At 38.8% G+C, this 12,864-nt stretch overlaps 1 long non-coding RNA gene across 1 annotated transcript in view; it reads left to right on the top strand.

The window, feature by feature from the left end:
• The first annotated feature begins 325 nt into the window (after window positions 1-325).
• Window positions 326-12,864, top strand: part of LOC118675363 — a 31,022-nt gene continuing 18,483 nt past the window's right edge. The window contains exons 1-2 of the long non-coding RNA XR_004973879.1: window positions 326-414; window positions 2,004-2,093. This is a non-coding gene — a long non-coding RNA (uncharacterized LOC118675363). The remainder of the gene's footprint in view (window positions 415-2,003; window positions 2,094-12,864) is intronic.

The following is a 12,864-nucleotide window of genomic DNA, read 5'->3' as shown; positions in this document are numbered from 1 at the left end:
GTGGTGAGACCCTGCTAATAGCCACTCCTATGGTAAAATACCCATGTGTGGTAAAAGCAGCATTGTTCTAAGATTTGGGGTAAAAACTGCCAATGCAGCTCAGCTCCCTGCAGAAATGAAAGGCTGCTGAGGGTGTGAATGTGGAGCTGACGCCTGGAGTGGAGAGAGATGGCTTAGGTCACTGGGAAAGCAGCCACCACCTGACAGAGTCAGTCTTCGGTCCTAGGATACTGACCTTGACTGTACGAAATACAAATGGAAGTGATTGCTTCTTAAACATGTGCAACATGCTTTTTTTTTTTTTTTTCCTTGAAGCTCCAGCTAAAAGGAAGCTCCCCATCAGCATCATCTTATTGTTCATTCAGGTGCTGGGCCTTTTGATCTCTGTGGTTGGACTAAGCCTCTGTGTCTCAGGTGAGGGTCACAATCTATTCTAGACCCAATTTCTCTCTTACCAGTAATTTCTCTTAGAAAAAAAGATCTTTTTCTCTTTCCTTTTCTTTGTCTTTCTTATTCTGTTTTAAATACATGGACTTTATTTGTGATAGCATTTTAGGCTCACAGCAAAATGGAGTGGAAAATACAGAATCCCCCTCTATCCCATTTACTCACAGCCTCCTCCTCTATCAACATCTCCCACCAAGTAGTACATTTGTTACAGTCTGTTGAACCAACATTGGCACAACATTATCACCCAAAGTCCATCGTTTGTATAAGGGTTCAGTCTTGGTGTTGTATGGTCTATGATTTTGATAAATGTATAATGACATGGACCATAATCATAGAATATCATATAGAAAAGTTTACCTGCCGCCAAAATCCTTTGTGCTCTGCCCATTCATCCTCCCTATTCTGAAACCCTGGCAACCACCGATCATTTTACTGCCTCAATAGTTTTGCATTTTTCTACGTGTCTTATACTTGAAATCATACAGTATCTAGCTTTTTCAAATTGGCTACTTTCCCTTAGTAGTGTGCATTTAAGGTTCCTCCGTGTCTTTGGGTGGCTTGATAACTTATTTACTTTTTAGCACTGAATAATATTCAGTTGTGTGAATGGACGATTGTTTATCCATTCACCTATTGAGGGACATCTTGGTTGCTTTCCCCGCAGGGAAAGGTATTGATTTGTTATAAAATCACAAATCTAGACGCACAATATAGAAGTGCATGTTTTTGTATGGACATACTTTTTCAACCTCATTTGGGCAAACACTAAGGCGTGCAATTGCTAGATTGTATGTTAAGAATATCTCTAGTTTTGTAGCAAATTACCAACTGTCTTCCAAAGTGGCTGCACCATTTTGCATTCCCACCAGCAATGAATGAACACTTCTGTTGCTCTACATTCATGCCAGGTTTTAGTGTTGTGAGCTTTTCATTTTTTTTCACTCATTTTTCCCCTACTGAGGTCAGTGCTTTCCACATTGGCTGATTGTTTAGTGGCCAAACTGCCACGCCTGTATTCATGGATGAGCTTTTAAAAGAACCATTTGGGTGGAAGTTTAGGCTTCACAGACTATTTCCCTTTAGTCTAGACTTGATAAGGTACATGCTATGCAACCAACGGCTCTTCTTTCTGAACAGGTAAAGGAATTTGGAATCATTGCACTGAGTTAATAATGGGTATACAAATGTAGGTAATTTTTGTTTCTTTTTAAAAATATATTCTTATTGATTTCAGAGAGAAAGGGAGATGGGGAGAAAGATAAAAAATATAATTAGAAACAATCACTGATTGGGTGCCTCTGGCATGCCCCCTACTAGGGATTAAGCCCACAAACCAGGCTTTGCTCTGATCAGGAATTGAACTATGACTTCTTGGTTCATAGGTTGATGCTCAACCACTGAGCTACACAGGCTAGGCAGTAATTTTTGTTTCTTGAAAACGAGAAAAATAATTACTCTTCCTAAAACTTAATGTTATTTCCGTTATTGTTTCTTTTAAGAAGTTCAGTTATTTCATGTGAATTTCTAACATAAAATTTTATTTGTTTTTTCAGAGTGCATCCCAGTGCATGATTCTCTTCTGATTTCAGGCTTGGGTATTACAGCCTTAGTGGCATTACTTGGATTAGTTTATATATTTGTTGGTAAGTCAACTTTGTTTTTGTTAGTCTCTGCCAAGAATTCCAAATCCTATATAATAAGAGAGAAACTTGCAAATGAACCATCCTCCTACCACAAGGATGGCTGCACCCACAGCTGAGGCCGAGTTCCCATAATGAGCCTTAAGGAGCAATGAGCAGGGATCTGAGGCCTCGTGCCCCCCCCCCCCCCATACCCACAGCACCACCACATTGGGGCTTGACAGGGTACCTCAGACTGCACCTTCCACCCTGGTACCAGGCCAGGGGACTTCAGGCCGCGCCCCCCGCCCAGCGCCAGGCCGGGGGAACTGAGGCCATGCCCCCCACCCAGCGGGAATTGACAGGGGATGTCAAGGTGCGCCCCCCACCCTGGTGCTGGGCTGGAGGACCTCAGGCCGTGCCCCCCACCCCAACACCAGGCCAGGGGACCTCAGGCCACACACCCCCGCCCAGCAGGGCTTGACGGGAGACCCTCAGGCCGCAAACCCCACCCCAGCACCAGGTCGGGGGACTTCAGGCCGCTCCCTCTGCCCCGGCCAGGGCTGAGGGACCTGAGGCTGCACCCCCCTGGCCTGGCGGTGCTTGTCAAGGGTGAAACCGGAAGGGTCTGGATCTAGCCCAATGTGGGGGGTGCTGGCTGGGTCTGGGTCTCATGTCATTTTGAGGCACATGTGGGTGGATGGGGACTTGACTCTGGGTCCCATGGCGCACCCCAGACTCTGACAGGAGGAAGATTTTCATATACATTTTACTAATTTTCTTTCATCTCTGACACTTCTATTATAGAGAAAGGGCAAATAGCAATATTAAAATATTTCCTCTAATTAATCGCCTTTTAATGTGCACAAATTTCGTGCACCAGGCCACTAGTATATTATAATTTGGAAAGACTTTTGGTTGGTTCTTACAACTTAGGATCAAGAAAATGTATTCGTAACTAATGAAATACTGAAACATTTAGAAAATAAACTAGTTTAAAAGAAAATGGCTGTATGTTTTAGAATGTATAAACCTTTTTATGCTATGGAAAAGGAGAATTGGTTGAGGATTGATTTTAATAAATAGAAAATAATTGTTTTTTTCATGCTTACCCTCTTGGTAAGCATGAATATATATAAACTTAAGATAATAATAATGTAATTATCTTAAGTTTTACATGTCTCCTTTTTCCCCATTTGACCTCCCCTCCAACCATTCCCATCCTGGGCAAGCCCTTACAGCCCCAGTGTCTGTGTCCATTGGTTATGCTAATATGCATGCATACAAGTCCTTTGATTGCTCTCTAGCCCCACCTGCCACCTCCCCTGCCATTTGTCTCTGGGTCTGTTTTTGTTCATCAGATTATGTTGATCATTATATCCCACATATGAATGAGAACATGTGATATTTATTTTTCTCCAACTGGCTTATTTCGCTTAGCATAACGCTCTCCAGTTCTATCTGTGCTGTTGCAAATGGTAAAAGTTCCTTCTCTTTTATAGTAGTGTAGTATTCCATAGTGTAGATGTACCACATTTTTTAATCAACTCATCTACTGATGGGCACTTAGGCTATTTCCAGATCTTAGCTATGGTGAATTGTGCTGCTATGAACATATGGGTGCATATATCCTTTCTGATTGGTGTTTCTGGTTTCTTGGGATATAGTCCTAGAAGTGGGATTACTGAGTCAAATGGGAGTTCCATTTTTAACTTTTTGAGGAAACTCCATACTGTCTTCCATAGTAGCTGCACCAGTCTGCATTCCCACCAGCAGTGCATGAGAGTTACTTTTTTTTCCCACATCCTCATCAGCACTTGTCTTTTGTTGATTTGTTGATGATAGCCATTCTGACAGGTGTGAGATGATACCTCATTGTTGTTTTGATTTGCATCTCTTGGATGATTAGTGATTTTGAGTATTTTTTCATATGTTTCTCGGCCTTCTGTATGTCCTTTTTCATAAAGTATCTACTTAAGTCCTTTGCCCATTTTTTGGTTGGATTGTTTATCTTCCTTTTGTTAAGTTGTATGAGTTCTCCGTAAATTTTGGAGAGTTAACCGTCATCTGAAAAGAGCATTGGCAAATATGTTCTCCCATGCAGTGGGCTTTCTTGTTGTTTTGTTGATTGTTTCTTTTGCTGTGCAGAAGCTTTTTATTTTGATGTAGTCCCATTTGTTTATTTTCTCCTTAGTCCATTGTCCTAGGAGCTGTGTCAATAAAGATATTGCTATGATGTACGTCTGCTATTTTGCTGCCTATGGAGTCTTGTAGGATATCTATGGTTATATTGTCTTACTTTTAGGTTCTTTAGCCATTTTGAGTTTGGTTTTGTGTATGGTGTTAGTTGGTGATCTAGTTTCATTTTATTGCATGTATCTGACCAAATTTCCCAGCACCATTTATTGAAGAGACTGTCATGACTCCATTGTATGCTCTTGCCTCCTTTGTCAAATATTAATTGAGCATAATGGCTTTGGTCAATTTCTGGGTTCTTTGTTCTGTTCCATTGGCCTATATGTCTGTTCTTGTGCCAGTACCAGGCAGTTTTGAGATCCATGGCTTGGTAATGTAGCTTGTTATCTGGTACTGTGATCTCTTCAACTTTGGTCTTCTTTCTCAGAATTGCTGCGGCTATTTGTTTTGTTATTTTATTCCAGATGAATTTTTGGAGAGTTTGTTCTAGATCTTTGAGATATTCTGTTATTATTTTAATGGGGATTGTGTTGAATCTGTAGATTGATTTGGGTAGTATGGGCATTTTAATGATGTTGATTCTACCAATCCATGAACATGGTATATTCTTCCATTTGTTTATGTCTTCCTCTATCTTTTTTCAATGTCTTATAGTTTTCCAAGTACAGGTCTTTCACCTTCTTAGTTAAGTTTATTCCTAGATATCTTAATTTTTTTGGTGCAATGGTAAGTGGGATTTTTTTTTTTTTTTTTTTTTTTTTTAGTTTCTCTTTCTTTGATTTCATTATCCTGTATAATAAAAGCTCAGCAACAGAAATGGTGGAATGACCAGAATGACCAGAGACCAGAATACCACAGTCCCTCACTGTGGCTGGCCCTGCACCCAGGGAGAGGTTAGGGGCAATCGGGTAGGCAGGCAGAGTGGTTAGGGGCGATCAGGCAGGCAGATGAGCAGTTAGGAGACAGTGGTCCTGGATTGTGAGAGGTATGTTTGACTGCCAGTTTAGGCTTGAACTGACAGTCAGACATACCCCAAAAGGTTTCAGATTGTGAGAGGGTGCAGGCCGGGGGCTAAGGGACCCCCTTCCCCCATGCACAAATTTTGTGAACCGGGCCTCTAGTTGGTGTATAAAAAGGCCATAGATTTCTGGGTATTAATTTTGTATCCTGCTACATAGCTGAATTCATTTATTAGGTCTAGTAGTTTTTTGATGGAGTCTTTGGGGTTTTCTATGTATAATATCATGTAATCTGTGAATAAGGACAGTTTTACTTCTTCTTTTCCAATTTTGATACCTTTTATTTCTTCTTCTTGTCTGATTGCTATGGCTAGCACTTCCAGTACTATGTCAAACAGGAGATGTGAATGTGGGCATCCCTGTCTTCTTCCCGTTCTTAGGAGAAGTGAGTTTAGTTTTTGCCCATTGAGTATGATGTTGGCTGTAGGTTTGTCATATAAGGTTTTTATTATGTTGAGGTATGATCCCTCTATTCCATCTTTGGCTGAGAGATTTTGTCAAGAAAGGGTGTTAGATTTTGCCAAATGCTTTTTCTGCATCAATTGATATGACTATGTGGTTTTGTCTCTCAATTTCTTTAGTGATTTGTGGATATTGTACCATCCTTGCATCCCCAGAATAATTTGCACTTGGTCATGGTGTATGATCTTTCTACTTTAATGCTGAATCTGATTTGCTAGAATTTTGTTGAGGATTTTAGCATCTATGTTCATCAAGGATATTGGCCTGTAGTTCTCTTTTTTGTGTGATGTCTTTATCTGGTTTTGGAATTAGTATAATGTTGTCTTCATAGAGCTTGGAAGTATGCCTTCCTCTTGAATTTTTTGGAATAGTTTGAGGAGGATAGGTTTTAGTTCTTCTTTGAATGGTTGGTAGAATTCCCCTGTAAAGCCATCCAGACCAGGGCTTTTGTTTGCTGGAAGATTTTTGATCACTGCTTCAATTTCCTTGGTGGTATCAGCCTATTCAGGTTTTTTTATTCTTCCTGATTGAGTTTTGAGAGCTTGTATTTTTCTAAGAATATGTCCATTTCATCTAAGTTGTCCATTTTGTTTAAATAGAGTTGTCCATAGTACTTTTTCATAATTCTTTGTATTTATGTGGGATCGGTTGTTGCTTCCCCTCTTTCATTTCTGATTTTGTTTATTTGGGTCCTCTCTCTTTGCTTCTTGGTGAGCCTGGCTATGTTTATCCTTTCTGAGAACCAGCTATTGGTTTTGTTGATTTTTTTTTTTTATGTCTATGTTTTTTATTTCTGCTCTAATCTTTATTATTTCCTTTCTTCTGCTTAGGCTGGGATTTTCCTGTTGCTCTCTTTCTGTCTCTTTAAGTTATAGGGTTAGATAATTTATTACCATTTTTTCTTGTTTTTTGAGGTAGGCCTATAGAGCGGTGAACTTCCCTCTCAACACTGCTTTCACTGTGTCCCATAGATTTTGGATTGTTGTGTTTTCATTGTCATTTGTTGCCATGATGCTTTTTATTACTTCCTTGATCTCTTTGGTAACCCAATCATTGTTTAATAGCATGCTATTTAGCCTCCAAATGTTGGATTTTTTTCATTGTTTTTATTGTAGTTGATTTCTAATTTTATGCCATTGTGATCTGAGGAGATGCTTCATATGATTTCTACTGTCTTGAATTTGAAGAGACTTTGCCTGTGAACCAATACATGGTCTATCTTTGAAAATGTCCAATGTGCACTTGAGAAGAACATAAAGGGTGTCTCAAAATCCATGCAAGATTTGAATTTTACTCCATGTGTGCCGTAAAGTGTTGCCAACAACAACAACAAAATAGCGTGACAGCTGACAATTCAGGGTTATTAAAAATGGTGTGCTACACAAAAGAACAATGTATTTTCATTGTTGAGCAATATTTTAAAAATAATGAAGGTTTGGCAGCTACAGTTTGCAATTTTCATGCAAAATATGGTTGGAATAGTGATTAAACATCAACTGTGAAGAGATTAATTAAAAAATTTAGGGAGACTGGATCAAAAATTAGTGATCTTAAACACTCTGGCTGTCCTTCAACAAGTCGTTCAACACAAAACATCAAAGCAGTTCGTGAGAGTGTTGCTGAGAGTCCAGGGACATCAATTTGGCACCGTGGTCAAGTATTGGACATTTTGAGAAGCCATTTACCTAATATCCTATTCCATACATAATCCTATGCTGTGTACTTTATGTATCAATAAAAAAATTTTAATTTTTAATTATAAACCTGTGTTTTCTATCAAAATTACTTCTTGCGTGAATTTTGGGACACCCTTTATATTCTGTGGCTTTGGGGTGAAATGTTCTGAAGATGTCAATTAATTCCATATGATCTAATGAGTCATTTAGGATTCATGTTTCTTTGCTGATTTTTTGTTTAGAGTATTTATCCAATGGTTTTAGTAGTCGGAGACTATGGCTATATTGCTGTTGATCTCTTCCTTGATATCTTCTTGAAGTTATTTTATGTATTTGGGTGCTCCTGTATTGGGTGCATATATATTTATCAGAGTTATATCTTCTTGTTGAATTGCTCCCTTTAGTATTATGAATTGGCCTTCTTTATCTCTTGTTATGGCCTTCACTTTGAGGTCTAATTTCTAAAATATAAGTATTGCTATTCCAGATTTTTTTTCTTTTTCATTCACCTGAAAAACTTTTTTCCATTCCTTCACCATCAGTCTGTGTGAGTCCTTCATTGTGAGGTGGTTCTCCTGTAGACAGCAGATATATGGGTCATGTTTTCTTATCCACTCAGCTACCCTATGTCTTTTGCTTGGGGCATTTAATCCATTTACATTTAAAGTTATTATTGATAGGTACTTGTTTGTTGCCATTTTTATTCTTTATACCTGTGTTCTTTCTTCGTTTTCTATTTCTTCTTCTTACAGTAGTCCCTTTAGCATTTCTTGCATTGCTGGTTTGGTGGTAATAAACTCCCTTAGTCCTTTTTTTGTCTGTGAAGCTACTGACTTCACTCTCAACTTTGATTGATAGCCTTGCTGGAGACAGTATTCTTGGATTTAGATCCTTGCTTTGCATGACTTTGTATATTTAACTCCACTCCCTTCTGGCTTGATGTGTTTCTGTTGAGAAATCAGTTAACAGTCTGATGGGAGATCCTTTGTAGGTAACTGTCTCTCTCTGGCAGCCTTTAAGATTTTTATTTTGTCATTGGTGTTTGCCAATTTAATTATAATGTGTCTTGGTGTTGGTCTTTTGGGGTTCATCTTTTTTGGGACTCTTTGAGCTTCTTGGAGTTGTGTGAGTTTTTTCTTCCCAACATCAGGGAAGTTTTCTGTTATTTCTTCAAATGGGTTTTCTATTACTTGCTCAGTTTCCTCTCCTTCTGGTACCCCTATTATACAGATATTGTTTTGTTTTGTGTTGTCCAAAGTTCCCTTAGGCTCTCCTCCTGTTTTTTAAGTTTTTTTTTCCAGTTGCTGCTCTGCTTGGTTATTTTTTCCTACCTTGTCTTCTAGCTCATTGAGGCAGTTCTCTGCTTCTTCTAGTCTACTGTTGATGCTTTCTATTGTGTTCTTTATTGCAGCGATGTCATTCTTCATTTCTTCTTGGTTCTTCTTCATTTCCTCTTGATTCTTAGACATTGAATTTGTCTTCCATTCTTTTCAGCATTCTTTTGACCATTGCTCTGAATTCTTTCTCTGACAAATTGCTTGCCTCCATTTTGTTTACTACTTTTTTTCGGTGATTCCTCCTTTTCTTTCGTATGGGGGCTCTTCTTTGTCTCCCCATGTTCACTCCTCTCAGGGTGTCTGGTTATGTAGCTCACTCTCTCCTGCGTTGACTCTTTCCAGGTGATCTCTGATTTTTCCATGCACCAATTACCTCACCAGCTGTGTTTAATTTGCCAATTCTGGGTGGATGTTATTTGATTCAGTTGTTTCTTCTATCTTCTCTGTGAGAAGGTGCAGGACCTGACCTCATATTCAGCTGTCACCTTGTCTCCCACTGGACAAACTTTTCAGGTGCCTGTGGCCAGGGAGCCTGGAGTCTCAGTGTTTGTGGGTTTTCAGCTGAGGCATCTGGTTCCTGGGTGTTCTGGTTGTAGGGTCGCAGAAAGTATCCAAGGTCTCCCTGTTTGAAGGTAATGCTGGGCTTCCAATCACAGCCGCTCTCCCCTTCAAGGTGGTGCCATCTCTGTGGCAGAGCTGGCTGCTCCAGGAGAGATTTCAGCAGTAGTAGATGCTGCCCAGCCATTGGAGGCTGGTCCACCAGTGCCTGACTGTCATGTGGAATATAGCTGTCCCTCACTCACAAATACAGACACTCCCCTCATGTGCACACACTCTCATTTCACTGTCTCACTCACTATCATGCAGCCTACCAGCCCATTGGTTGCCATCTTGGAACTGGTCTAGAAAAGGGTTTTTAATTGGCCATTGTTTGTGTGATAGCGCTCTTTCACAGAGACCTACTTCTCACTTGCTCTTCTTGCAGACTGGACTGATTATAGGCCTTGATGCCCAGAAGTGGACAGGAATTAAAATTCAAAATCTGTCATTTTTGCTAATTAAGGAGCAGTGTCCTCTGATACTTGACTTTGAAACATATTTATTGAAAAGCATTACACTATAATAAAAACATTGTGTTTTAAAATTTAGGCTTTTGTTATTTTTAAAATCAATTGTTACTAAGTGTGGAATCAACTTATTATTTCTAAACTTTGTATTTAATCTGCCAAGTATCAGTTGACAGGCTTTAGTATGTTATTTTTTCAAACTATATTTTTATTTATTTCAGAGAGATGGAGATATTAATGATGAGCAACAATCATTGATAGGCTACCTCCTCGGCCCCCCACTGGGGGGTTGAGCCTGCAACCTGGGCATGTGCCCTGCCCAGGAATCAAACTATGTCCTCCTGGGTCATAGGTTGAAGCTCAACCACTGAGCCACAACAGCCAGACTGTATAAGTTATTTTTAATGCATATATAGAGATAGGTGCTTTGAATAGTGAGTGCCTAAAGATTTTACCTACAATCTGGTTTTTATTAGTCTCCCTTAAAAAACTCTTTTTTATATTATGAAATAAAGCAAACTCTTAAATATTCATCAAAATAATCCAAAATTACAAGTTAATCAAATAAAATATCAGTCTTTCTGAATTGCTTTAGGTGAACTTTGTTTTTCTAAAAATTTATACAAGCCTTGAATTGTCCAATTCTAATACTTTTTGAATTGAACAAATTCAAATAATCAAATAATTTTTCATATGACTTGCACAGTACATTCAAATACATTTTATCTTTATATTTGAACTTCAGCTTTTGCTGACTGATCATGGAGTTCAATTCTGTTAAATATGCTTTGTATCCCTTTAATTAATGCTTACTAAACAACTACAGGTCCGATGCATGAATTCGTGTACCAGTGGGGCCCCTCCACCTGGCCTGCAGGATCGGGCTGAAACCAGCTCTCTGACATCCCCTGAGGAGTCCCGGATTGGAAGAGGGTGCAAGCCAGGCTGAGGGACCCCATTAGTGCAAGATCAGGGCTGGGGAGGGACGCGAATGGTTGGCCAGCTGGGGAGGAATCTCCGGAGGGCTCCAGGGTGTGTCTGGCCCATCTTGCTCAGTCCTGATTGGCTGGACCCCAGCAACAAGCTAACCTACCAGCGAAAGCATCTGCCCCCGGTGGTCAGTGCAGTCATTGAAACTGGTTGACCAGTCAACTGTCTGCCCCTGGTAGTCAGTGCACATCATAGCAAGTGGTTTTACCGCTTTAGTATATTATTAGCATATTGCACTTTGATTGGTTGAACAGACGACCAGATGATCTGACACTTAGAATATTAGGCTTTTGTTATATAGGATTAAAACAGTCCTTAATTAAAATTTACCTATCTTTAGTTTATGTGTTCATAAAATCAGAGTGGTTTTGTCACTAAAATTTTCTCAGTTCATGCTTCATAAATTCCTAAAATACAACTAAGACTTATAAAGCAGAATTGCCTTCATTTGGTAGCTATCAGGAGCATCACATTATGAGTGTTGATACATATTCTATTTTTGGTGAATCTTCTAATCACCATTTGTCTGGTTCTGGAAAATGGAACTTCTGATTATGTTGCTCCCTGTGAATGCCTGAGAACAGTATGTGAGCTACAGTACCCATACAGCATTATGTAGTATTAGGTATCACTCACTGATGGTCAGATCTTCGTTATTTTTTCCCTTCATTATCTGGTTTGCCCTCCCTTTTATTGCCATACCCCCATGCTTTTCACGTCTAACAAAGAAGGATGTGCTGTACAGTTGCCAGTAGATCTGGAGATGCTGACTCAAGTGGAAACAGGCATTGTCTAGCTGCCAGCCCTCTTGACCTTGCTCTCCCCTTTCTCCATTGCCAACATCCCTAAGAAGCCTGTGAAACTATAAAATTACAAAGGTACTGTTCTCACATGAAAAATAAAGAGAAATTATGAAAATTCCCTAGGTTATTTGTTATTAATCATACTTAAACATGCCATGTGTAAATTAAGAATTGAAACCATTTTATTGACATAATGAGAATGTTCTAAATTAACTTTTCACATCAACCTGCCTGATGCCAGAGTTCAGAGGCACCCCTGCCTTCAGTTGAAGGTCAAGAAGAGCAAAGGTACAAGAACGTTGCTCTGTAGACGCTGCTGTAGACTAGGAAAATGGATGTGTGTTTCTAATAGAGTCTGTGAAGCTGAGTAGGTATAACATTAAGGTTGCAAATTTGAGCATTTGAAACAGGAAGTAAAAATTGTAAATGTTTCCAGAATAACTTTTACTCATTGCAGATGCTCTGTTTTAGAAAATCCTAATGAATATGTCTCAACTTACATGCAATAAAATCCTCAGATAGTTAAAAAAAAATCTAAGTTATCTTTTTAAGATTAAGCTAATGTTCCTCTGAGAAGTTTAACTTGATTATTTACATTATTTCCACGTTTAAATTTGTGGCCTTACTTGTTACTTTATGGAATAAGATTTTAACTTTCCTTTTATTTCTGGTCTTAACTGTGTTGGATATTTTTAATGGGAGCATTTAAATTTTATAAAATGAAATTAGAGGCTGAGAACAATAAAAACATGAGAGCATACAGAAGATTACAATAAACTAAACTCAATCAAGTTAAGCTTATTATTTATATAGGATATTTACATACTTGTTAATTTTTTTAAAGTCATTGCCACCCTATTTTCTATGTCCATAGGTAATGCATATATGCATAAAGACTATAATCATGTTTTGATGCAAATCAACCTACTAGAATTCAAAAAAATTTTGACCACATATCAGATATATTAGAATGATGAGAATTAGAGATAAAAAAAAAATTTCAATGATATTGTCTTATCCATTGTTGGAAGAGAGGGGAATCTAGTATCAACAGAAAAAGTATTTCTGAAAATTCACAGACTAGAATTATATTTATGTCATGTGTCAAGTGTTTCAGGGAGAGAAGAACAAATCAAAACATTGCAAGTGAGCTCATATGAAATGCTTAAGGGTTTGTGGTTTTAAAAATGATGTAGATGTGGCTGTTGATGCCTTAGGCCCATGGTGGCAGCAGATACATTACCG

This window comes from Myotis myotis, unplaced genomic scaffold, assembly GCF_014108235.1.
Source record: "Myotis myotis isolate mMyoMyo1 unplaced genomic scaffold, mMyoMyo1.p scaffold_m19_p_2, whole genome shotgun sequence".
Classification (NCBI taxonomy): Eukaryota; Metazoa; Chordata; class Mammalia; order Chiroptera; family Vespertilionidae; genus Myotis; species Myotis myotis.
This window is presented reverse-complemented; position numbering and strand designations above follow the sequence as displayed.